This window comes from Gorilla gorilla, chromosome 3, assembly GCF_029281585.2.
Source record: "Gorilla gorilla gorilla isolate KB3781 chromosome 3, NHGRI_mGorGor1-v2.1_pri, whole genome shotgun sequence".
NCBI classification, from domain to species: domain Eukaryota; kingdom Metazoa; phylum Chordata; class Mammalia; order Primates; family Hominidae; genus Gorilla; species Gorilla gorilla.
In genome coordinates, this window is record NC_073227.2 from 154,937,774 (window position 1) to 154,964,686 (window position 26,913).

The window sequence follows — 26,913 nt, forward strand, 5'->3', positions numbered from 1 at the left end:
ACTTCAGTTTATAGTTAATAGTTTATAGCTAATCTTGGACTTAGAAAATGCCCTTCTTTATAGACCAACCTTTTTGTCATACCAAAATGATTTCAGCTAAATCTCTCAAGAGTATTATATTAGAGATTTCAGCATCAGACTCTTATAAGTGAAAACCCATATCTGCCCTTGTTTACAATGGTGAATCCGTATCGGTCTGCAGCAACGTCACTTCTTGCCTCCTCAGAAGAAAGAATTCCACTGAAGGGCATAAAGCAGAAGAAGAGACTGAGGCAGGTTTTAGAGTTGGAGTGAAAGTTTATTAAAAACCATTACAGCAGGAATAAAAGGAAGGAAAGTACACTTGGAAGAGGGCAAAGCAGGCAACTTTAGAGAGTCAAGTGCCTGGTTTGACCTTCTGACTAGTTTTTTTGTTTGTTTTTTGTTTCTTTTTTGAGATGGAGTCTTGCTCTGTTGCCCAGTCTGGAGTGCAGTGGCGTGATCTCGGTTCACTGCAAGCTCTGCCTCCTGGGGTCGCGCCACTCTCCTGCCTCAGCCTCCCGAGTAGCTGGGACTACAGGCGTGCGCCACCATGCCCAGCTAATTTTTTTGTATTTTTAGTTGAGACGGGGTTTCACTGTGTTAGCCAGGGTGGTCTCGATCTTCTGACCTCGTGATCCGCCCGCCTCGGCCTCCCAAAGTTCTGGGATCACAGGCATGAGCCACCGCGCCCAGCCGACTTGGGGTTTTATATGTTGTATGCATGCTCACTTGAGGCATTCTTCCCTTAGCGGTGGAATGTCCCTGGAAGGTCACATACCAGTTAAATTCCACCATTTTTCCTCTTAATGCACATGCTTGAGCTTACTTACCCAACTCCTGAGATCTTATTGGGAAGCTACTTACTGGGAAGCTACACCAGTTTCAGGTGTTTCTATCTATTGGGAAACTGCCTTTCCCTGACACCAGCTGTAACCAGTTGAGACAGCCAGGTGGGAGGGGAGACCCTGGAGAAACTTCAACCAGCCTGCCCACTGAGGTGGAGTCTCAGGAAGTTCCTGCCCTTTGCAGCAGGGAGGAGCCTGGCCCGGCCTCTTTCTATGTGGAACCTAGAATTGGAACCTGCAATTTGAAGTGCAGGTAGGAAGGACTCTAGCAGGGCACTCTGGCCTAGCGAGAGTCCCTGTTTTCCCCTTTTCTTCATTTTCACCCAGTAAAAACCTATCTTACTCAGCATTTAAATTGTCTGCTTGCCTGAATTTTTGTGGCCGTGAGACAAAGAACCCTGTCTTTAGCTCAACTAAGGGAGAAGTCCTGCAACACAATTATTATTTCAGAGAGGCAGTGTGACAACTGCCTAACTATCACCTGATGGTTTCCTGACATTCCTGGTGGGAGAGCAGTGGGCGGTGTGGTGGCAAGGTGCTCTCCTTCCCTGCTCATGCCTGACTAGCTACCTACCCTAACACCCTCTTCATGTAGCAGGAATAGTGCTGATGGTAAAAATCCTAAATCAAATGTCCAATAGGATGATGGGAGCTGGTCTCCTTCCAAAATACACAAATTAGTCTAATAAATTGAAACTCTTTAACAGTGTAGACTTTTTTTAAAAAAAGAATAAATTATGCACAAATCCTAATTTATCACAGTAGTTTGCAGTAGTTAAGCTAATCCATAGAGTTTTGGTTTCTTTTTAGCAAGCCTTCATCTGACCTTTAGAATAGCTGAGTTAGGCTAGCATTAAAGTAATTAATCTCTGCATTCTTGTCATCATGTTGGCATCAGCAATTGGGGAATGCATAACATGTGTGTTATGTAGATCCCTAGACCAAATAAAAGCAGGCTGTGATATATAAATTAAAGACTTTTATGACTCCTAAACAATATTATGGCTTTTTAGTGAAACCCTGGAAGGAAAAGTATAAGCAAAGTTTGATCTCATGTTTATAACTTTCATAAATTATTAAACTGAACCTGGGTTTTTGTGGTAACTGTAAATGAAAATATTTCTTATATATTTATGTGCTAGGTAGGTTTTCGTATGTACCACTGCTAGTTTAAAAAGAAAAAAAATACTAACTTTATTTACGTTGGAATGGAGTGGGGTTAATAGAGATTAATACAAAGAAACAAAAAAAGAGCAGCCATTTCAGACCTCTAACAAGAGTCTAGAAAACAGGCAGAGAACAATCAACAAGCTATCATCTCAGATTTCTTGTGACACTACTCACTGTCTTAAGGGATGGCATATGTAAAAATACCAGTCCGGAAGGGGAGCGAATCCGTGTCAGCTATACTTTATGCCTTCAGAAGCTTATATTCAATGGAGGAATACAATTCTCAATTGAATTATTCTTTCTTTTGCCCTTACGGAAATATTTGTTGTGTCCACTATTTCATGAGATGTAACCATGAAAAATGTTCCATGGGGAGTGTAAACATCAATTAATTTAATTTCTGTTAACTAAACTGAGGAAAATTTTCATAAATATAGACTTTGAGCTAGACAACTGCTGTGAAAAATTTCTATAGACAGATATTGTGCCAAGGATATGGGTATTTTTGGAGAACTCTCTAGGCACATTTATTTTTAATTAAAAACACATAATGTTGTCATTAAACACATACAGAAAATAATTTATAGTGTTTGGAGGAAGGCTATGTACCAGCTTTTCGACATGCTTTTCCCAATAAAAAGAAGTTGAAATGTACCTTGGCCCAAAATTGCCTTTATAATGACAATATAAATAATGTGTTGTGAATCATAATCAAGTACAGTCAGGCTTTATTCAATAACCCAAACAACTAATTATATGCCATGCTAGATAAATCAGAGTAAATATAACAGAAGCTAGAAACAGCTGGGTGGACGTCTAGGGACTTTGATGCTTTCTTTTTTTGCAGATAAAGTCAGCATACCAGGGACAAAATTTTTTTCAAAAGATTTGAGAGTCTTGGAAAATTCTATTTATGAGATACTTTAAATTCAATAGATTACTTTTTAGAAGTAACATATTTGATCATTATACAATAATAGAAATAAGAATATAATATAGAAATTAAGAAAATAAAGAAAAATCTTAAAAATTAATAAAATCACCACTATTCTAAGAACGGTGGCTCCTGTAAGCATTGTACATGTTACTGTGGGTTATTTCCACTGCATGTTATAAAACTTTATTTTTTATTTGCCACAAATTATATAAATGTTTATTTTCCTGTGTCTCTTATTCACTTGACCATTGTCTCTACAAGAAATCTGGTTCATGGTTTATTTAACCTTGTCTTTAAAGTATCATTTAGCACACAATTAACTACTTACTCTCTTATTCCTGAAACACTTTTGTTTCTTGGATTAAATTAATTTCTTCAAGTTTTATGGTTTCTTTTTTTTTCTTGGTTCTATTACAAAAACCTGGAATGGGAAGAGGGAAAAACAGCAGAGTGCATGCTCCTTTTAGAGAGACAGAGAGTACCCAGCTCCTTCCTCTTTTTGCTGGATGGGAATGCAAGCCCAGTGCTGCCTGAAAAATTTTTTTTTTTCTTTTTTGCTAAACATAGTGAGAGATTTTATTCTCTCAAGAAATATATATATTTTTTCAGCTAAATTAATTTTTAAAATATAGTTTGTGGGATAATGCTTCACAGTTCAAAAATAATATGAAAAACAGATATAATGAGTAGATCCAGAATTTCCTGTTTTTGACATATACCATGTATTCTTCATTCATGTTTTGCCTTATTTTTATTTATTTTATTTTTTGGAGACAGTCTTGCTCTGTCGCCAGGATGGAGTGCAGTGGTGCGATCTCAGCTCACTGCAACCTCCGCCTCCCGGGTTCAAGGGATTCTCCTGCCTCAGCCTCCTGAGTAGCTGGGACTACAGGCGCACGCCACTACACACAGCTAATTTTCGTATTTTTAGTAGAGACAGGGTTTCACCATGTTGGCCAGGATGGTCTCAATCTCCTGACCTCGTGATCCGCCCGCCTCAGCCTCCCGAAGTGCTGGGATTACAGATTCATTCATGTTTTTAATGAGAAATAATTTTGCATTATTTACAAATTTTGTTTTAAATTGATAATGGAAAGCTCAGTGTTAATCACCCAGTGGAAATCTGACTTGTTGGTGACTGTGGCACCATCACCTGTATAAATTGTTTTGTTGTGGTTATGGGTTCTAGTTTTAGACTACCTACTAGCTTGTCCGAAGTACTGACAAATCATCTACTAACTATGTGCCTTTATACAAGTTCTTTTTTTTTTTTTTTTGGAGATGGAGTCTTGATCCGTCATCCAGGCTGGAGTGCAGTGGCGGGATCTCAGCTCACTGCAACCTCCGCCTCCCAGCTTCAAGTTATTCTCGTGCCTCAGCCTCCCGAGTAGCTGAGATTATAGGCATGCACCACCACGCCTGGCTAATTTTTTTTTTTTTTTTTTTTTTTTTTTTGTGTGTGTATTTTTAGTAGAGATAGGGTTTCACCATGTTGGCCAGGCTGGTCTCAAATTCCTGCCCTCAAGTGATCCTCCCGCCTCAGCCTCTGAAAGTGCTGGGATTACAGGGAACCACTGTGCCTGGCTTGAATTCAGTTTTTATATGTCCAGAATGGAAGTCATAATTATACCTACCTCTTGAGCTATGATGGCAAAATGAAAATCAATATAGGTGTCATGGTGCCTGACGATGTTAACTGTTGTAATTTTTTTCCTTCTCCTCCTTTTATTTTTCTTCCTCTGCCTCTTTTATTTTCCCTTCTCAGTAAATCAAATCTCAATCCAGTTATTCAAACCAGAAATATGAGTGGGGTTTTATCCTTTATTTCACTGCCCCCGTATCTAAAATATTACTATATTTATTTGTGTCTACTTTTTAAATACTAGACTTTAAAAATAATAATGAATAGATCATACTTTAGTTTTAAAAGTTTATATTGCATCCCAACTCTTTTACAGTGAAGTCCAAGATGCTTTTTTCGTTTTTTAATAGCTATATTGGATAATACGAGTAGTGCACAGTCACTTAATTGGAAAAACTGATCTCTGCTATTTAATAAACTTTCGGCAGTTGTACTGATGGTATGGGTGATGTTGTATTTATGCCAGTTTAGTTCCAGGTATATGTGAATGCAGAAGCCCTAAGGGATGTAATATGAAGAACTGAAGAGTAATTGAGGAGTTTTTTATTTCTTTTTTCTTCTCCTCCTTCACTTTTCCCTCTTCTACCTCCTCTTTTCTTTTCCCTTTTAATTGTTTCTAATTCAATCCAGTTATTCAAAAGGGGGCAGGATTCTCCCACCTTGGCCTCCCAAAGTGCTGGGATTACAGGTGTGAGCCACTGTGCTTGGCCAAGGAAATGGTATATATGTTTATATATGTAGTATAGGAATCTCTGAGGACAGAGAAAATCAGGCTATTATCAGTGCCTTTCCTAAAAGGCAAGAGGGCAGATTAACTCTCTTCTTTAACCAGCCCAAACACTGTTGGACTGGTTCATGCAATGTATTTTAGTAAGAACTTCATTGAAAGCAAAGCCTGTGACAAGGACTTGCATGGAGGTAATTTATTTGGGAGTGTTTCCAAGTAGCACAAATAAATGTGTGAAGAAAGTAAGACGGGGGGTGGTGGGGCAAGAAAATAAAATAAAGCATGCATTAGTAAGGTCCTTTCTGTTGACCACAAAACTTGACTCCTACAGGCCTTCTGAGAAGCATGGAGTATTTTCCAGAATTGTCCATATAAAGAGATGTGGCTGAGGTAATTATCCATTGGCTCATTCCCCGTTGCTAGGCCCAGGTGTAATTCCTTAACTTCTGACTTCTGTAAAAGCCACAAGGAAGAAATACGAGAGCTATGCTTCTTGAAGTAGAGACTTTAGGCTGCATGTAGTCTGGGGGAGCAATCAGAAGGGATGTCAGGTTCAAAAACTATCTAATACAAATTACCGTGAGCATAGAAAGCTTTCACAATGTTTAACTTTACACTTGGAAATAAATTAAAACTAATAGGGAAATTCCAAAAATAAAAAGTACAGAGCATCTATATACCCTTTTCCCAGATTCACTAATAGTTAAACTTTTCTCTCATTTGCTTTCTGTCTTTTTCTCTTGAGAGAGAAGAAGGTGAGGGAGAAAAATAATATTTTGAGCCATTTACCTAGCATAACTTTTATCCCCAAAACTTTAATGCATATTTTCTAAGAATATAGACATTTTGAGTTATAACTGTATATCAGTTACTATTTAGGATATATACAATATTTATATCTAATCTACCATTTATATTATAATTTTGTCAGTTAATTTAACAATGTCCTTTGTAGCATTTTTCTTCTTCTATTCCCATAACCAGTGCTTAACCTATTTTATAAATTTTTGTCAAAATAACAGGAATTTGATTTATTAAGTTGATCTGTTATTATGTTTTCTCTCTAACAGAATTTGCTTTTATATTTATTATTTTTTCTTTATATTTTCTTTGGATTATTTTGTTGTTACTTTTCTTTAAATTTTGAAGGGGAGAATTAAATTCATTTAAATTGTTAGTCTCACATTTTTACTAATGAGCATCTCTTCGACTGGAGAATTTCTTTTTATCACGACTTTAAATATATGCCATAGATTTTGATAGGTGATGCTTTTCATTATCATATTTTTTCAGAAATCCTAAAATTTCTGTGTATTTTCCTTTTTTCCTCAAAGGTAATTATGTAAGAAGTCTTAATATCCATGTGCAAGAGAAGTTTAATTATTTTTCAGATTGTTTTGTCTTATTTATACATTATAAAATTTACTGATTTTTTGTGTTTTAATGTAAATATTTTTGGTCTTTTCATATGCAAGTGAAAATAAATTATGTTCTATTACTGGAGTATATTGTTGAATGGATATCTAAGAAACTGACCTTATCAATTTTATGTTTTATAGACTTATGTAATTTAATTTAAATTTTGTCTGCCTTACTACTTTCAAACTGAGAATATCTTAAAATCTCTTATTAATACTGTGTTTTTATAATTTCTTATGATATCCTCGGTATTTTTTGCTTTTTATAGTAGTTTCTGTGTTATTTGGTACATATATATTTAAATGATAGTTTCATTTTTATAGCTTTGATCATTCACTTTTTTTTTTTAAATCTCATTTAAAAGGTTTATGCCTCAAATTCTACTTTGGAATCAAGATTGCAACCCCTTATTGTCTCACTGTTTCTTGTTGGATTGTGAGGACTTGCCCATTCCTTTATTTTTGCCTTTTTTAATGACTGTTTTAAATTGTTGTCTTGATTAGAGCATAAAGTTGAGTTTGCTTTATGTTGTTTGTTTGTAGCTGAGTTAAGCCCTAATCACATTTATTGACATAACTGTTTTGTTTGGTCTCAAATCTGTCATATTATCTTGTAATTATTTTGAGTGTTATATTTACTATGTTTTAAAAAAATCATTTTCTGTGTCTTTGCACCACTTTAAAAGGTTATTTTAGTACTTAGGAAAGTCTGTATTTTCATTTTAGTAATTACCTTTGTTTTAATATTTTTAAAAATATTTTTCTTATTTAGCACTTTATTATCATTTGTGTTCATTTTATACAGCATTTTTTGTCTGGCACCTACTATGTATCAAACAGGCAACAATCATTCTACTCTTTCTCTCCCAGTTTTTAGTTGCATCCTTTCTATTTTGTCAGAGTGCATATGTTTACATATAATTCTTCAATCTCAAAACCCCACTCTTGTGGTAGTCTTAGCTCAATAATTAAATACATAAAATGGCCAATATCAATTTTTGGCTGAAATTTTCCTAGTCATATTTTGGTTGGATAAAATTCATCCTCTAATATATTTCTCAGACAAAAAAAAAAAAAGTTTTCTGGTTTTTTTTCTTTTTTTTTCTTTTTGGAGACAGAGTCTTGCTCTATTACCCAGACGGGAATCTTGGCTCACTGCCACCTCTGCCTCCCCGGTTCAAGCGATTTTCCTGCCTCAGCCTCCTGAGTAATTGGATTACAGGTGTGTGCCACCACACCCGGCTAGTTTTGTTTTTTTAGTAGAGAAGGGGTTTCACCATTTTGGCCAGGCTGATCTTGAACTCCTGACCTCCACTGATCCACCCATCTAGGCCTCCCAAAGTGCTGGGATTACAGGCATTGGCCACCGTACCCAGCCTCAACATTCTTCAACATTCAACATTGTTTATCTATGGCTTTGAGACTTGAAAGAAACCTTAGCTGGATATAATGTTTTTGGTTCCTGAATTCTTTCCTGAGCTTCTTGAAAATGCTGCTGCACTATTGCTTTGTTATTTTTCTCCCCTAAAAGTAGAAGAGGTAGAAATATTTACTTCTGAATCTTCTTTGAGAAAAAGTTTTGTCATTATTCTCTCTTTCTCTCAAATTCTGCATTTCTGATTGCCAATATTTTTCTTCTTTCTTAATCTCTCTATGGTTTACTTCTCTCACTTGCAAAATAGGAATAATGATTGCATTAATGTCACTGAGTCAGTGTAATTATAAATGAGATTATACATGTAAACTTTTTCTGTAAAATGTCTGTCATGTACTAACAACTCAATATGTATTTGTTATTAGTGATATATAATTGCATACACATATATTAGAAATAACAATCCATAGCAGGAAGCATATAGCTGAGTATTTCAACTTACTTCCTCTTTGATTTAGTATCATTCGTATCTTTTCAAAGCAGGAAAATTCTGTTACAAAAAAATCCGTATTTTATTATCAAAAAATTAACACTGTGGTCTAACAGAAAGGTGTACCATATGGTATTCAGGGTATAGATCTTATTTTATAGCATGTTAATTGTCAGGGTGATATAGCAGAGAAATATAAGGTTTCAGAGATTGTATTTGGTTATAAAACAGATGCATCTTCTGTTTGTTACCAGGTAACAAATTTAATTCAATTATGTTGATCATTTCATTGGTGACATAAGATAAAAAGAAAATAAATTTACTATGCTGAAATCAACTTGTATACACCTATAAACTTCATTTTGTGTCTAGCTAGTGAATGCATTTTGTTTTTATGGGATGTATGAATAATGATTGTATATTTATGCACAGGTACTTTAACAAGAATTTAATCAGATAACTGTAGATATATTCCTTCAATCTAAATTGGTTGAAAGTATTATGTAGAAAACATTATAGTATTGCCCATTCCATTGCTTGCTTTACTAAATTGTGGGACTTAACTATAAAAATTATTTTTAAAATATCTACCATTAGAAAAAGCAGTGTTTGTTGCATATCTTCTACATGTCTAAACTTGTACTTTTACTTTGTCCTAGAAGAATTTGCAATCAACTTTGGAACAAGTTTTATATTCATGGAAGTACTCAGTTAACTATATAGTGCATTTAGGTTCAAAAAATGAAGCATCCAGCAAATATACACACAAATTCATTTGTTTAGGCAATAATGAAGTAAATACAGTTTTCCAAACTGCCTAAACAGCTGGAGATTTTTCATTAATTATTGGCATTTTATTAGATAAGAAATAAATATAAAAACAAAATGGTAGATATTAAAATCATAAGGATTTCTTACCTCCCGAGATTATGTAGTTGCATTTAGTTTATGTCTAAGAGTTAGGTAAAGCTGCTGGCATCATCTTCAGTATTTTAAATCTAGAGAAACTTGAACCAAAGCAGTTTAGGGAACTAGCTCAACATCTTGAACACCTGTGATCTACATATTTTTAAAAAGCCTTATTCTTAGCGTAGTAAATTTTAATTTATTATAAAGGAGATAAGTGCAAATAGATCTAACACATTTTAGATAGCTAAACAGCTGCTTTTGTTTGATGGAACAAAACGTATAAAAGGTAGTTATTTTAAGCTTATGCTAATATGATTGATTCATTACATAACTCTCTACTGCTGATTTTAACTCTTGCTTTTCTACTCTTTATGGATCCACAAATTTAAATGATAACGTTCATTGATACTACCTTGCAATAGCAAATTGCGATGAATTACTGGTTAACCAGCAGCCCTTGAATAGGCACTGAGCCTATCAGCTGATATTTTATGGACAAGAAGTTTGGTTACAGTGGGAGCTACTGCTGCTGGAATTTTTTTCTCTCCGCATAGAAATGTCAAATTTTGTTTGTGCAGGAGAGAAAAAAAAATAAGAGCATGTTTAATTGAAGTTGTGATGATAAACGTATGTCAAAGCTTCCTTCCTTTGTCACTAGATAAATTGTATTTTGTACGAACTCTGAAAAAAGTCCAAGTCAGGGCAACCTTGTGGACAAGAATATAGCTGTTATAACTACTGTTCTGAATGACAAAACTCTATGGGCAGAGGGAGGGGCAGTTCTTTTCTGCCAAGTATCAAGTTCTGAAAGAACAAAGAAATCTTTTCATGGGTCGGGGAGGCAGCTGCTGATAGTGAAGGAATCTTACAGCAGCATATAGAAGCAACCACCCTTTCCAATAACCACTTAAAATTGTCTCCGCTCTCTTCAAACTTCCCTTTTTGCTAACTTCTCATTTATCTACTGCCCATGATTTGCTTTCTACCACAAAGAGAAAATAGATGCCACCAAAAGGCATTTTTATTTATTATTTATTTATTTATTTTACTTTTTTTCTCACTTTGGTTGGGAGAAACTGAGTGACACACTTTCTGTGGTGAAGTTTATATTTCTGAAAAATCAGGAAATCCAATAATACGGGTTTCAGTATTTTTTCTTTTTTTAATTAGAAAACTAACTGATGGTGATGATATTGGTCCTTACACACATATTCACACTCACATCCACTGTTGTTTATTACAGAAACGCAAAGTCTCCTGGGCCATTTTCAAGCTCACACTTTCCTTTGAACTGATTTTCATAACCTTGTGGCTCAGAATACTCAATGTCTGCAATTAATTACACAATAGTCGTATTTTTCTGGGTAGGTATTCTGTTTTTTTGTTTTTGTTTGGTTTTTGTTTTTGTTTGTGTTTTGAGACGGAGTCTTGCTCTGTCACCCAGGCTGGAGTGCAGCAGCACGATCTCGGCTCACTGCAACCTCCGCTTCCTGGGTTCAAGCGATTCTCCTGCCTCAGCTTCCTGAGTAGCTGGGATTACAGGTGCCTGCCGCTGCACCCGGCTAATTTTTGTATTTTTAGTAGAGATGGGATTTCACCATCTTGGCCAGGTTGGCCTCGAACTCCTGACCTCGTGATCTACCTGCATCGGCCTCCCAAAGTGCTGGGATTACAGGCATGAGCCACCGCGCCCGGCCCTGGATAGGTATTCTTATGGATTGAATTGCTTTCCCCCAAAATCCTATGTCGGAATCCTAACCCCTAGTACTTTAGGATCTGAACTTACTTGAAAATATTAGGTCATTGCAGACATAATTAGTTAAGTTTGAACGAGGTTATAGTGGAGTAGGATGAGCCCCCAATCCAATATGACTGGTGTCCTTATAAAAAGAAATACAAAGATAAAGAGACAGCCATAGAGAGGTGACAATATGAAGAGACACAAACACCGAAAGAAGATGGCCTTCTGCAAGCCAAGGAGAATGGCCTGGAACAGGTTCCTTCCTCTCAGCCCTTGGAAGGAACCAATTTTTTTCTAAGGAATATTTTAATATAAAATTAAGAAAAAAAAGAAGAAAAAGGAACTGAACCTGCCGACACCTCAATTTTAAAATTACAGTCTCCAGAACTGTGTGCCAATAAATTTATCTTGCTTATGCCATACAGTTTGTGACTTTGTTACTGCAGCTCTAGCAAACTAGTATAGATGTAATGCCCATCGTAGCTCTGACATAAATTTTGAATAGTTTGAACTGTTCGGCAGTCTAGCCATTTAAACTATTCTGTCTTAGCTCTCCCACTACCCTAAAACAAGTTCTTAGATTTTTCACTAATACTTTGACCTCCCATTTGGTTTCTTACATCTAGTCTTGCACTTTTACAAATTAATAAGGTATTCAAATTGACCTTTTAAAAATCAGCCATTATTAAGTCATGTTCCTGATTACAGTCTTTCACTAAATGCTCACTACCTCAAGGTTAGAATCCAGAAATGTTGGCTTCAGAAGACAATTTTGAAATGAACTCTGTTACCTACCTCTCCAGCATCATCTCTTAGCACGTTGCCCTCATTCTCTCTGGTGATTCTCATTTCCCTTCATTTCCCCAAATGTGTGAAAACCTCTCTCAAGCATGCTTAAACATTTTTACTGACAAGGAAATTTTATGCAAAAATTTTTGAGACAAGGGTAGTGTTTACTGAACACTTGTCTGCTTCACTATATCATACATTTCATGAGGCCACGGCTGCTTCATTAATTAACTTTACCCACAGAGGCTAGAAAAATTTGACAAGTGGCCAGTATTCATTTAAATTACTTACTTAATTAAATGTTTGAATAAATGAACTTGGACATAGACTGCTTAATATTGGGTCACTAAATCTGATGAGTAATGGCAAAAAATGTTGCAGTATTTTCCATTTCTTTAAAGAAGTTACCCATTACTAGGTACCTACATCTTCAGGCTCCTGTTTTGGTACTTCGTCCCATCTGTTATTCAGTTCTCTCTAAATCACCTCAGTGCATTTGCTTAGCTTTCCTCTAGCTGTCTTCAAGCTGCCTCATAATGCAGTGGCAAGGAGCTCAAGCTTTGATGTCAAAATGTCTGAGTAAAAATACAGGCTCTGGCATTTACTGTTTGAATTACGTATGAAAGAGTCATTGCTGGATATTATGATAATAGTATTAGTTTGGTGCAAAAGTAATGGCAAAAGCACAATTACTTTTGCACCAACCTAATATCAACTGGTTCATAAGTCCAGTGACCTTCATTTGGATTTCTTGGTACAGTCCCTTTTTACACTGTTGTCTTAGCATGACATTCAGCTTAGTGTGAACACGACACTTCACAATTTTTATGAATTTTTACCTTAATAGTTGAATTAAAATAACCAGGGTGGATGTGGCAAACTTTACTTCTTCCAGTTTCCAATATAGTCTTGTCTATTAGGATATGAGAACCGTGTTAACTAGTATTTTTATCTGAAGAATGTGAGGTGATAAACTACGTCTCTTTCCAGATACAGACAACTTACACATGTCTTTCAAGAACAGTTTGCTGGGTGTTGACCAACATCCAGGAACCACTAGAAGTGAATCTCTTCTTGAGTATTCCATACTGCTGCCCCTGCTATTCACTTGGGGTCCCAGTCAGTTGTTACTATGTATCCTTTCTCAGTGTATGTGATATGCCATGTGCCAGACCACCAAACTGTGGTGTCAGAGGAAAATGTGAGGCATTGTAAGATGAAAATTCATAGAATATATGTGGAATATAGAGGCTAAGCAGTCTGCCATCAGTGGAAGCATAGCTTGAACACTCTTAACACAAATATTTGGTCATTCATTGTATGGTGTAAATCTAATAATATTTTTTTCCTTTAACTACCTGATAAGTGATACCTTTTTTTGGCAGGGGGTGGGGGAGTGGGGTTGTTGTTCAATAGATCATTTCAGAGGAATTAGCTCTAAAAACAAAGAAAAAAGAAAGATCGTCATAAATTATGGGACTTCTCTCTTAAGGAAGTTTATAGTGAATTTATAATTTCCATAACATGTTTGCAGATATTTGTCATCTATTGTGAGAGTCGTGATATCACCTACCACATCAGTGATACTGAGAAGGAACAAATCTGCCAAAGATGCTTCACAGTTAGTTGTTACATTTTTAAGAAGACTGTGCTTGAAAATTATGGTAAAACACATTTAGAAGAAGGATGTGCATTTTCACATCAGTCTATGAAGTATAACGACATTTAAATTAAAATGCTGTTCTTCAAAATTAATTTTTCCTGTTTTAATTCCAAGTTTTCTTGTACAGGGGAGAAGAGGTAAGGGGTAGCTCTAATGTGTTGGCTTCATTCACAGAAGAAACATTTTTATAAACAGTTAAGTGATGCCAGCTTTCTGTTGATGCCATCAGATCTTGCAAGCAAAAAATAAGTTAATTTCAATATCAGTTGATATTATTTCATTCAACCTATGTAATAAAGACTCTGTCTCCATTTTTGATGTCTGATTACTGCTGGCTTTTAAGTTTCAGCCCTCCCATTTCCTCTCTTGCTCCACATGTAGGCAAAGGGATAAAAAGCCCATTCACTCCATCCTTTGACAGTAGGAGGAAGTTCAAAGCATGCAGATCTCTGTCAGTGCACTGCCCCTCACACATCTCAGCTCCCCCTTCTGACCACAGTAAAAATCAGAGCCACTCTACACCTCTCTTTGCTGAGACCATTTTTACACCTGCTTGGAGCCTTTCCTATTCTCTCCAGAAAGTCTTATATGTGCAATAAATCTTTTCATATCCTTTTGGCATGTGTGTTATCTGCCTTACCACACAAACCAAATTTTGAGTTCAGCCTGCCAAAAGGAAATATTTTGAATGCTATTTTAAATTAAATTAAAATAATAATATTGAGATAGAAATGTATTTATATTAATAATACAAATTATTGATAATAAAAATTCTGAAGAATTTTTTTGATATAAAACAATGATCTACTAAATTAGAAAGCTAAGGATTTCAGATTTTATAGAGAAACAGTGAATCTCATATACACATATATAAAATGTATATATATGTAATGTGTATATATGCATATATATACATATGTGTGTGTGTGTGTGTGTGTGTATATATATATATATATATATATAGAGAGAGAGAGAGAGAGAGAGAGAGAGATTTATTGCAAGTAATTGGCTTATATGATTATGGAGGCTGGCAAGTTCAAATCTATCCAGTGGGCTAGCAGGCTCAAAACCCAGGAAAGCCAATGGTGCAGTTACAGTCTGAAGACTGGCAAGCTGAGGCTCACAAAGTGTCAATGGTACAGATTAAATCTAAAGGCAATCTGCTGAAGAATTTCCTCTTGTTGGGAGAGGCCAGTCTTTTTTTTTTTTTTTTTTTTCTATTCAAGCCTTCATCTAATTGGATGAGGCTGAATCACATTATAGAGGTCAATCTGCTTTACCCAGAGTTCACTTATTTAAACATTAATATCATCCCGGTACACCCTCCAAATTATTTCACACATAAATTTAGTTATCAGAGAGTGGAAATATAATTGGCATTGTTTGTAGTGCATACATAACTTATAATTGTTCTCCCCAAAGCCTGTGTTATGCTACTAATTGGCATATATATAAATTGTGTAAACATATCTAAATATGTTTGTATGTGTGTACATATTATAATTATAGTAAAGGAATGATAAAATTTGTGAAACAGTTAAAAAAACTCATTCTTCACTATGGAGTACAAGGTTTTTCTCTTTGCTTATGATTATAAATTTTTTTTAAGTTTTTAAAATTATTTATTTGAAAATGTTGATTGCATAATTTCCACTTTTCTTTAAAAAAATTATTTCCATAGGTTTTTGTGGAACAAATAGTATTTGGTAACATGAGTAAGTTTTTTAGTGGTGATATGTGAGATTTTGGTGCACCCATCACCCAAGCTCCCAAACCCAATTTGTAGTTTTTTATTCCTCACCCCCTCCCACTCTTTTTCCTGAGTCCCCAAAGTCTGTTCTATCATTCTTATGCCTTTGTATCCTCATAGCTTACCTCCCCCTCATGAGTGATAACATATGATGTTTGGTTTTCCATTCCTGAGTTACTTCACTTAGAATAATAGTCTCTGGTTCCATCCAGGTTGCTGTGAATGCCATTAATTTGCTCCTTTTTAGTGCTGAGTAGTGTTCCATTGTGTATATGTGTGTATATATACACACACACACACACACACACACATATATATACACATATACATATATACATATACATATATACACATATATATATCTCACAAATGCTTTATCCACTCACTGATTGATGGCCATTAGGGTTGGTTCCATATTTTGCAATTGCAAACTGTGCTGCTATTAACGTGAGTGTGCAAGTATCTTTTTTTGTTTAATGACTTCTTTTCCTCCGGGTAGATACCTAGTAGTGAGATTGCTGGATCAAATGGTAGTTCTACTTTTAGTTCTTTAAGGAATCTCCACACTGTTTTCCATAGTGGTTGTACTAGTTTAAATTGCCATCAGTAGTGTAGAAGTGTTCCCTTTTTACCACATCCATGCCAATATCCGTTATTTGGATTTTTTGATTATGGCCATTGTTGCAGGAGTAGGTTGGTATCACATTGTGGTTTTGCTTTTCATTTCCCTGATGATTAGTGATGCTGAGCCTTTTTAAATATGTTTGTTGGCCATTTATATATCTTCTTTTCATAATTGTCTATTCATGTCATTAGCCCACTTTTTGATAGGAATATTTGTTTTTATCTTCTTAATTTGTTTGAGTTGTTTGTAGATTCTGGATATTAGTCTTTTATTGGATGTATAGATTGCAAAGATTTTCTCTCACTCTGTTGGTTGTCTGTTTATTGTGCTGACTGTTCCTCTTGCTGGGCAGAAGCTCTTTAATTTAAGTCCCGCCCATTTATCTTTGTTATTGTTGCATTTGCTTTTGAGTTCTTGGTCATGATGTCTTTGCCTATGCCAATGTCTAGTAAGGTTTTTCTGATGTTATCTTCTGGAATTTTTATAGTTTCAGGTCTTAGATTTAAGCCCTTGATTCATCTTCAATTGATTTTTGTATAAGGTGAGAGATGAGGATACAGTTTCATTCTTCTACATGTGGCTTTCCAATTATCCCAGCACCATTTGTTGAATAGGATGTCCTTTCGCCACTTTATGTTTTTGTTTGCTTTGTTGAACATCAGTTGGCTGTAAGTATTGGGTTTATTTCTGGGTTCTCTATTCTGTTTCATTCGTCTGTGTGCCTGTTTTTATACCAGTACCATGCTGTTTCGGTGACTATTTCCTTATAGCATAGTTTGAAGTCAGGTAATGTGACACATCCGGATTTGTTCTTTTTGATTGGACTTGCTTTAGCTATGTGGACTCTTTTTATGGTTCCATATGAATTTTAGGATTGCTTTTTCTAGTTCTGTGAAAAATGATGGTGGTATTTTAATGGGAATTGCATTGAATTTGGCATTTTCACAATATTGATTCTACCCATCCATGAACATGACATGTGTTTCCATTTGAGTCCTTGAAAAACTTTTTAAATCACTCGGTGTGTCCCATCATATTTTAAATAAAGAATGTATTAAATTGTATTTGCATTTTTTCAGAAAATAATGGAAATCTTTCCTTAAAATATTTTATAAATAGAATGGCCAAGTTTTTAAAAACTTAGCCTTTTGAATACTTCAGTTAATTTCAAGTTTTTAACATAAAATTTTCCAAAGAAAGACCTCTTCCATGTTTCCCACAACCTAAACTCAGCAATCATCATTTTGATCCATGACATCCTCCATGCTTGGTTTATATACCACATGACAGGCACTGAAAAATTAGATGATGACTACTGAAATATGGTTAGAAGTTTTAATTTTAAATTATGTAATTATAATTTGAAATGTCAAATGTTGGGATGAATCATCAAATGGAATTTCTATTTTAACTGCATAAATACATATATTCTATATTGAAGTGGAACATGAAATTGCAAAGGAAAAAATTAAGCACAATGAAAACTTGGCCAAATATTTACACATTTTGTCTTACAAAAGATTTCTGGAAATTCATTATTCTCAATGACAACATTAAACCAGTATATGTAAAAATATTTTACAGGTAAGTAGTTTAAGTATATCAATAATCTAATTAACTATAAAAAGCAACATTGATGAAGATTAAAAATTAGGAATAAGACAGTATCAAATATGTTTCTTTTCTGAGAAATACCAACCCATGAATATTAGCTAAAAATCTGATTAAAATATCTAAGTATGCAGCAAATAATACTTATCTGGCTCTTTAATTTCTAAATACTAGATAATTTAGTTATATATTTTAAAGTTATGTAATTTTGAAATATATGTATATATACACATATACACATATACATATATGTATATATACACATATACACACATATACATATATGTATATATACACATATACACACATATACATATATGTATATATACACATATACACACATATACATATATGTATATATACACATATACACACATATACATATATGTATATATACACATATATACACATATACATATATGTATATATACACATATATACACATATACATATATGTATATATACACATATATACACATATACATATATGTATATATACACATATACATATATGTATATATACACATATACATATATGTATATATACACATATATACACACATGTATATATACACACATACATATATACACACATGTATATATACACACACATATATACACACATGTATATATACACATATACATATATACATACATGTATATACACATATACATATATACATACATGTATATATACACTTATACATATATACATACATGCATATATACACATATACATATATACATACATGCATATACACACATATACATATATACATACATGCATATACACACATATACATATATACATACATGCATATACACACATATACATACATGCATATACACACATATACATACATGCATATACACACATATACATACATGCATATACACACATATACATACATGCATATACACACATACACACATATACATACATGCATATACACACATATACACACATATACATACATGCATATACACACATATACACACATATACATACATGCATATGCACACATATACACACATATACATACATGCATATGCACACATATACACACATATACATACATGCATATACACATATACACACATATACATACATGCATATACACATATACACACATATACATACATGCATATACACATATACACACATATACATACATGCATATACACATATACACACATATACATACATGCATATACACACATATACACACATATACATACATGCATATACACACATATACACACATATACATACATGCATATACACACATATACACACATATACATACATGCATATACACACATATACACACATATACATACATGCATATACAAACATACACACATATACATACATGCATATACGCACATACACACATATACATACATGCATATACGCACATACACACATATACATACATGCATATACGCATATACACACATATACATACATGCATATACGCATATACACACATATACATACATGCATATATGCATATACACACATATACATACATGCATATACGCATATACACACATATACATACATGCATATACGCACATACACACATGCATATACGCATATACGCACATACATACATGCATATACGCATATACACACATACATACATGCATATACGCATATACACATATATACATGTATGCATATACGCATATACACACATATATACATATATGTATATATACACACATATACATATATGTATATATATACATATAAATATGCACATATACACGTATTTATATGTGTGTGTATATATACATAAATATGTATGTATATATACATATATAAATATATAGATGATGAACACAATAGATTTTGCTTGGTAGATGGACTTATAAGAAGAGTTCTAATCAAATTCATATCAAACATAAAATTCGTACTAAAACAAATCAGAAACCCCACATATTCCCATCTTTGCCTTATTAACTCTCACGCATCATTGAAGCCTCACTTCAAGGAGCTCTCAGATCCCCTTTGGGATCTCTTCCATGATTCTGTAAGCTGATCTAAGCACTCTCCAGGCCTGTTCTCCTGCTCTTACAACAATACAGTAAAATGATCACTGTACTGTTTCTCTCTTCAATAGATTAGGAAGCATTCAAAGTCAAAGACCTAAATTTATAACACTTTAAGTCATGTTTTAGGCATCAAATAGGTGCTTTTTAATTGAACTAAGCACATTTTTCTGGATATAATTTTGTTTTCTTGGAAATTGATAGATAAATGTAGATATGGAAAGATGAAAAGGTGAAAATCCTTTTGCATTCAAGCTATGCTCCTGAGGAAAGTTATCAGATTCTGGCATATGTCATTGATGAATAATGGACAATTTCATTGGCATGAGATTTTCTAAAGATAGTCCATGATCTCTGCACTGTTTGTCTTTCCAATAGATTAGGAAGCATTCAAAGTCAAAGACCTAAATTTATAACATTTTACTGCCATTGATATACAAGTGCCATCTTTTGTCCTGTATAGAGACCATTGAATATTTGTAGGATATGTATAATTCTTATGACCATTGACAGTATCTGTCCCTATCCTCTGAAGGGCCCACAATTAGTGCCTTACTCTAGTGCTTATTCTGTTCAAGCTACTGGTGTACTCCGTGCTATTGATGACACCAGCTAGTCATGACGAGTAGGAGCAATGGACATGCAACTACAACTGCAGCATCTTCATTACAAGCTATAGCTGAATCTTAAAAAGCTAAGTGCTTTTCTTTCACAAAATGTGAATGTTTCTACAATACTCTATTATTATATGATCCCAACTGTCATTTCAACATGACTAACCATTTTTTTTCCAGGAATATTCAATGAAAGAGACCCTACAGTATATCAATGATACAACCATGGGAAAAATGAGCCTGCTATAATGAAATATTTCAACTAATTGAAATGACAATTTAAGTTTATTAGAACATAGCCAGTAGGAATCCACATTTAAACATGTAATATCCTTATATGTCAAAATAATTTGCAAATGAAAAGGGCTTATGATGAACTCCTAAGCATATGGCTTATCTGAAGTAATATTTCAGATATGTGCTATTGGATATAGTTTTGGGGAAAATGTATGACAGCCTTGTTCCTAGTGGAAAACAAAGTGGATTTTCTAAGAAAAGTGAACCAATAATATATTTATGAATGAATAATAGCATATTATGTGTGCACATATTAATAAGTTACACATTGGAGCGTATACAACTGAAGTTTTGTGACTTGAAGAATCAAACATCCTAAACCAACACTGTACCAAGGATTACAATTTAGAGTTTTATGCCTAACAGTGAGCTTTGACTGTAGACCATAGTTTTTTTAATTTACAGAATTAAAATATAATACAAGATTGTTACAAAGAATATAGGATTTCTTCTAAAACACAGCATGTCCTCCTGCATTTGTGAAAAGTTTGGAGTCATCATCCTGTTAGGTGTAATGAGACACTGAGTCATGCACAGGCGGAAATTTGTTTTTCCAAAAAAAAAAAAAAGATAAAATTTACAGAAAGACATTTTGGTTTTGGAGGACCAGTTGAATTGATTGGTAACCTTCTATGGCCTAAATAATAATCTGATGGTAGCCTGCCAAGGAGTATACTATGATATATAATTGATTCTCAAATAATAGATGTTATTTCATTTGTAATGCATTAAAATAAATAAAAAACTGTAATGTTCTAGAGGTATTTTCTCTGAATAGCAAATCATTAATTTATATATCTGTACATGTGTTCTGAATATTAAGCCCTTTAACACCTGTATAGAACAAGGCAAGAATACAAATGGGATAGAATTAAATATTTGTATTGGCAAATATTTACATGATTATACAATATGACAAAGTTTTTAATAAATCTATAGATAAACCTGAGCCATTTAAAAATATTTGTCATGGATTGAGTGCTTTCTTTTATATAATATATTATCTCTTCTAATCTTAGCAGCCATAATAAGTCGAAATTATTGTATTATTTATAGATGCAAACACTTAAGTATTGAACTGGCAATTTAAACATAAATTTGTGTGATATGAAATTCATATTGGTAACCACTGTATCATACCATCCTATAGGAGGTTTCCTTCCTTTATGGAAAATGTAACTAGAACATGAAGCTAAATAATAATGAAGTCTGGTATGGTATATTTTATATATATTCTATATTGGTACTAATACTTAAACATTAGTATTTATGTTTAAGAATGGAATTTGAAGTAGTTATAAATTTATTTCTTCATTCTTAGATCAAATTAAGTCAAAATTTGTGACTTTGAGAAATTGAATCTCATATCACTGCATGTTTTATGTGGGATAAATATTCAGAAAGGTAATGAAACTTTTAATTTTCAATGAATGTTCATGTGTGTAAGTGCGACCTGAAAATTCTTGGACACATTTTGATTATGGGGATTGTATTAGTTCATTTCACACTGCTATAAATAACTATCTGAGACTGGATAATTTATAAACAAAAGAGGTTTCATTGACTTACAGTTCTGTATGGCTGGGGAGGCCTCGGGAAACTTACAATTATGGCACAAAGTGAAGGAGAAGCAAGCAACTTCTTACATGGAGATGAGAGAGAGAGAATGAGGGGGAAACTGCCACAGACTTTTAATCCATCAGATCTCTTGAGAATGAACTCACAATCATGAGAACAGTATGGAGAAAACTGCCATCATTATCCAATCACCTCCCACCAAGTCTCTCCCTCAACACATGGGGATTACAGTTTGAGATGAGATTTGGCTGGGGGTCACACAGCAACACCACATCAAGGGTATCAATATTTTATACCATGTAAAATAACTTTTTATATTGACTTTTCTGAACTGGTGAATTATTTCCTTTAAATAGTACAACATAAATTGTCAATTTACTAGTTTCGTGAGAGACTCTAGCTTCCAATGTCAAAATATAAGGGATCTAAAGAGGTGCCTCAATTAAAAAGGTCATTTATAAATTAAAGAAAATCTATAAATAAAGAAATGCTATTGTGTTTTTCTACGAAGACTACTAGATTACTGGACTGGGGAAATTTTATGGCAGAAAGTGAAGGAAAACTAAAAAGCAGAGAGCAAATGTGCTTTCAGATATTATACTCAAATATGGGAAATAGCAATCAGCATAGTAAATTCTTATTTATGAATGAGTAGGTTTGAAAGATGCAATATACTGTGTAATATTGAAAACACTTTTTCCTATGTTACATTGTACAATGGGATACATTTTTCTTGTTTTACATTGTACAATGGGATACATTTTTCTTGTTTTACATTGTACAATGGTATACATTTTCTTTTTTAATTATTTGAGACGAATTTTCGCTCTTGTTGCCCAGGCTGGAGTGCAATGGTGCGATCTTAACTCACTGCAACCTCCACCTCTTCCGTACAAGCGATTCTTCTGGTTCAGCCTCCTGAGTAGCTGGGATTACAGGCTCATGCCACCATGCCTGCCTAATTTTTGTATTTTTAGTAGAGATGGGATTTCATCATATTGGTCAGACTGGTCTCGAACTCCTGACCTCAGTTGATCCGCCTGCCTCTGCCTCCCAAAGTGCTGGGATTACAGGCATGAGATATCACGCCCGGCCAGGATACATGTTCTTATAAAAATCACCAAAATTACTGAGATAAAAATATCTCTAATATAAGTGAAACAAATCAAAGTGTCAAAAAGTTTACATAGTTTCATTTATTTTAAATTTCAAAGTGTGAGAAATACAACTAGCAGAATAAACAGGACACAAATAACAATATTTACTTCTAGATAGTTAAAATGGTCATGACAAGGGTATTTTTTATTTTATAGTTTATTGTATTTGTGAACTATTGAAATAGTTTTGATATATTTGTAGTATAATCAATTTAGGGAAAACTGTTGATACTTAAATTTTAAAATAATATGGTAAAGATCATTGGAAATTATTAGAAGTTAACATATCAAATAAAAAATTTGGAAGAGTCTTGCATCTGGCAAGGATATCATTATCCTGAACTTGAGGTAATTGCAGGATAAATTTCTGAGTAATCCATTACCTCCAGCCATGCTGAGAATTGAAGTTTTAATAAAATCAATTTGATGACTCTTAAAAATGATCTTAATCTACAAAATACATCAAATATATTCACTTATTCAAAAATATATTAGGATTTTTAACACTACGTACTGGTAGGGTAAAATTTCTAGGCACTGTAATTGCCATTATTACCAGGCAGTATTCTTGGTATGTTTAGAATATGACCTGAAAGATTACATCAACAAAACCAAAATGGCAGAAAAGAAACTGCTGTCTAAAATAAGGATACTTAGTACAAAGGAAAGATTTTAAAACATTATGACTGTAATTTACTTATTCCCTATTTGTATTGCTACCAATATGGCTGTATCTAGTTTGGATCTATAATAATTCCTGTATCTTTACATTTATTGATATTGATAATGCATTAATCTTTATATAAGCTTGTATATGTACGGCAAATAATTGAAAGGATACCCAAATTTGAAAGCAACTCTTTTTGTTTATTTGATAGCTTATTATAGAAATTATCATATACTGAACTTATTTTCAAATCAAAACTTTTCAAAACAAAAATTTAAGGTTATAACAAATAGTAAAGCATATATAGGTACACAGAGAGATATATGGAGAATTATTTGTCAACCAAGGCAATCCCAGATTTTCCAGGATAGTTGTTTTCTGTAACTATCATTCAGTTTATAGGACAGCCTGTGTCTAGGAATTTTTCCAAAATGTTCTAATCAATATAGCTACAGTAATAAGCTAGATTACTTTGAAGCTAACAAAAATTAAGGTTCAATGTTCTTTCCTTGCAATATGCTTATATGGCTACCTTTTTTTTATCAGTAAGAGTTACAAAAAGTAAGATGATTTTAATACCAAATGCATAAGATTTTCTTCTATTTCCACTGTAACTTTCCATCCCAACAGCACTCCCTAGTGTTTATGGCCTTGTATTGATTACCAACATTTTCAGCTATAAATTAAGCAAAGTTTGATAAATTTCTGGTACAGAGCACTTGGGAGATATTTACATGGTTCACATGGTCACTTACGGTATCATTCCATTGCCCACACACTTTGGCTCTTTGCACAATAGAATCATAGAATGCCTTTGCAAATTTTGGCTATCCCAGCCATGATAGAACTGTCCTCTTACCCTCCTGGAAAAAAAAAAAAAAAAAAAAAAAGCTGGAGGAAAGTCTGATTAATTTTTCTATTTTCTTGTCAAATTAAGAGACAATCAAGGTTATACAAATAAGTATTATGTGATTCCTGGATGCTTTTGAAGTACCCATTAGTCTTTTGATTTTAAAAATTTCATTCATTCATTTATTCTGAGATGGAGTTTTGCTCTTGTTGCCCAGGCTGGAGTGCAGTGGTGTGGTCTCAGCTCACTGCAACCTCTGCCTCCCTGGTTCAAGTGATTCTCCTGCCTCGGCCTCCCTATAGCTGGGATTACAGGCGCCCGCCACCATGCTCAGCTAACTTTTGTATTTTTAGTAAAGACAGTGTTTTACCATGTGGGTCAGGCTGGTTTCGAACTCCTGACCTCAGATGATCCACCTGCCTCGGCCTCCTGAAGCACTGGGATTACAGGCGTGAGCCACCGCAACTGACCTGATTTTTAGAACTTAAAAATTATTGTAATTTATTTTCTCATTCCAATTAAAAAGGGCATAGGGTCAGTCAAGTCTAGTTGGAAGCTAATATACCCACAGGAATTTATGTAACCCACCAGGAATATATTCTAATGTAAAATGTCTAAACCACTTTAGGCATGGAGTAGAGAAATGATTTACACATACTTCCCTGGGATTTACTTCTTTATAAATGGTTCATTATCCAGATCAAGGCACTAGACCCTAAGAGTAACAAAATTGTTAATTATGTTCATGGATTATAGCAGTAAATATTAAAATAAAAGTGAATATTCTGTTTAAAATATATATTCCATAATGTTTTCATTTAACAAAACTGAATTCCCTGATTTTATTATATAATTTGATTGTTTTTCAATTCAATTATTTAAAATGAAAGAATAAACTCGTATTTTCTTTATGTCTAGCCACAATCTCTTAAAACAGCAATTAAAATTTCATAATTGTTCTTTCTTCTTTTAAAAAAAGTCCTTAATAATGCTAGAAATGAACATATAAATGCAAAGTCTCTTAAGAATTAGCTTTCCCTTTTGTTATAAATTTCTGTGTCAAATAGAGTAAGCCTTCCCATTTTTTCCCCCTGAAGACTGATTTAAATTTCTAGAGAGAACGCTCTCTTCCTTGTGGCTTCTCACATTGACTTGGGACTTTTCCCCAAGGCAGGGTCTTTCTCTACAGGGAAATCTCACAGAATTTTTTCTAATCAGAAACTCTGTGAGTTGAGTTTCCTCTGTGAGAGGAAAAGTGATATGGGATACTCCAGGGAAATACTAGTTCTAAGGTTTTCTTTTCTTTCTTTTTTTTTTTCTTTTAAAGAGAATCAATTCCTTCAAGGAAGTTTCAAAATGGAAGTGTTCCTATTAATAAATAAATAGCACAAAATGAAAAGGAGAATTAGTGATGATTAGTGATGATATCGGCAGTTTGGTCATCAGAGACGTGAATGAGTATTCTGACTTGTATATTATCAATTTGTTTCCATCTATAAACTAGATAGTTACATATTATACTTGCTTTGTTCTGTATAAATTCAGCCTCCACCAATTCAAAATGGGAACTTCCCAATAAATTTGAATACCCTCATAAAGCTACAGTATCCACAAAAATATATGTAATTCTTACCAGAAATACATGCTAAGATGTATTCTAAGTGATGACTAAATTATTTTAGCCATTAAACTTTCTGCATGCCAACGTTGCATGTAAATTTTAGCTATGCTGAGAAAACAATCTTCAAAGAAGTATTCTGAAAAAATATGTATTAGTCAATATTTGTGTCATTTAAACAGCGTTTTAAATATTTCTTATTGAAGTATTTTGTATATTTGAATATAGAATTATTTTTGGAAAATATATCAAGTTCCTATACGTGGTTTAGAAAGGATTTTAAAACCTGGGCATGGTGGCTTATGCCTGTAATCCCAGCACTTTGGGAGGCCGAGGCAGGTGGATCACGAGTTCGGGAGTT

General features: G+C 33.7%; 1 long non-coding RNA gene across 2 annotated transcripts; it reads left to right on the forward strand.

Annotated features, from left to right (window-relative positions):
* The first annotated feature begins 1,050 nt into the window (after nucleotides 1-1,050).
* LOC129533056 (uncharacterized) lies at nucleotides 1,051-14,029 on the forward strand. Of its 2 annotated transcripts, none has more exons than XR_008679077.2 (3): nucleotides 1,051-1,119; nucleotides 13,055-13,198; nucleotides 13,599-14,029. It is a non-coding gene; the product is annotated as an uncharacterized lncRNA (long non-coding RNA). The 2 variants fall into 2 exon arrangements; XR_010133263.1 differs by lacking the exon at nucleotides 1,051-1,119 and adding an exon at nucleotides 5,638-5,732.
* Nucleotides 14,030-26,913: the final 12,884 nt, after the last annotated feature.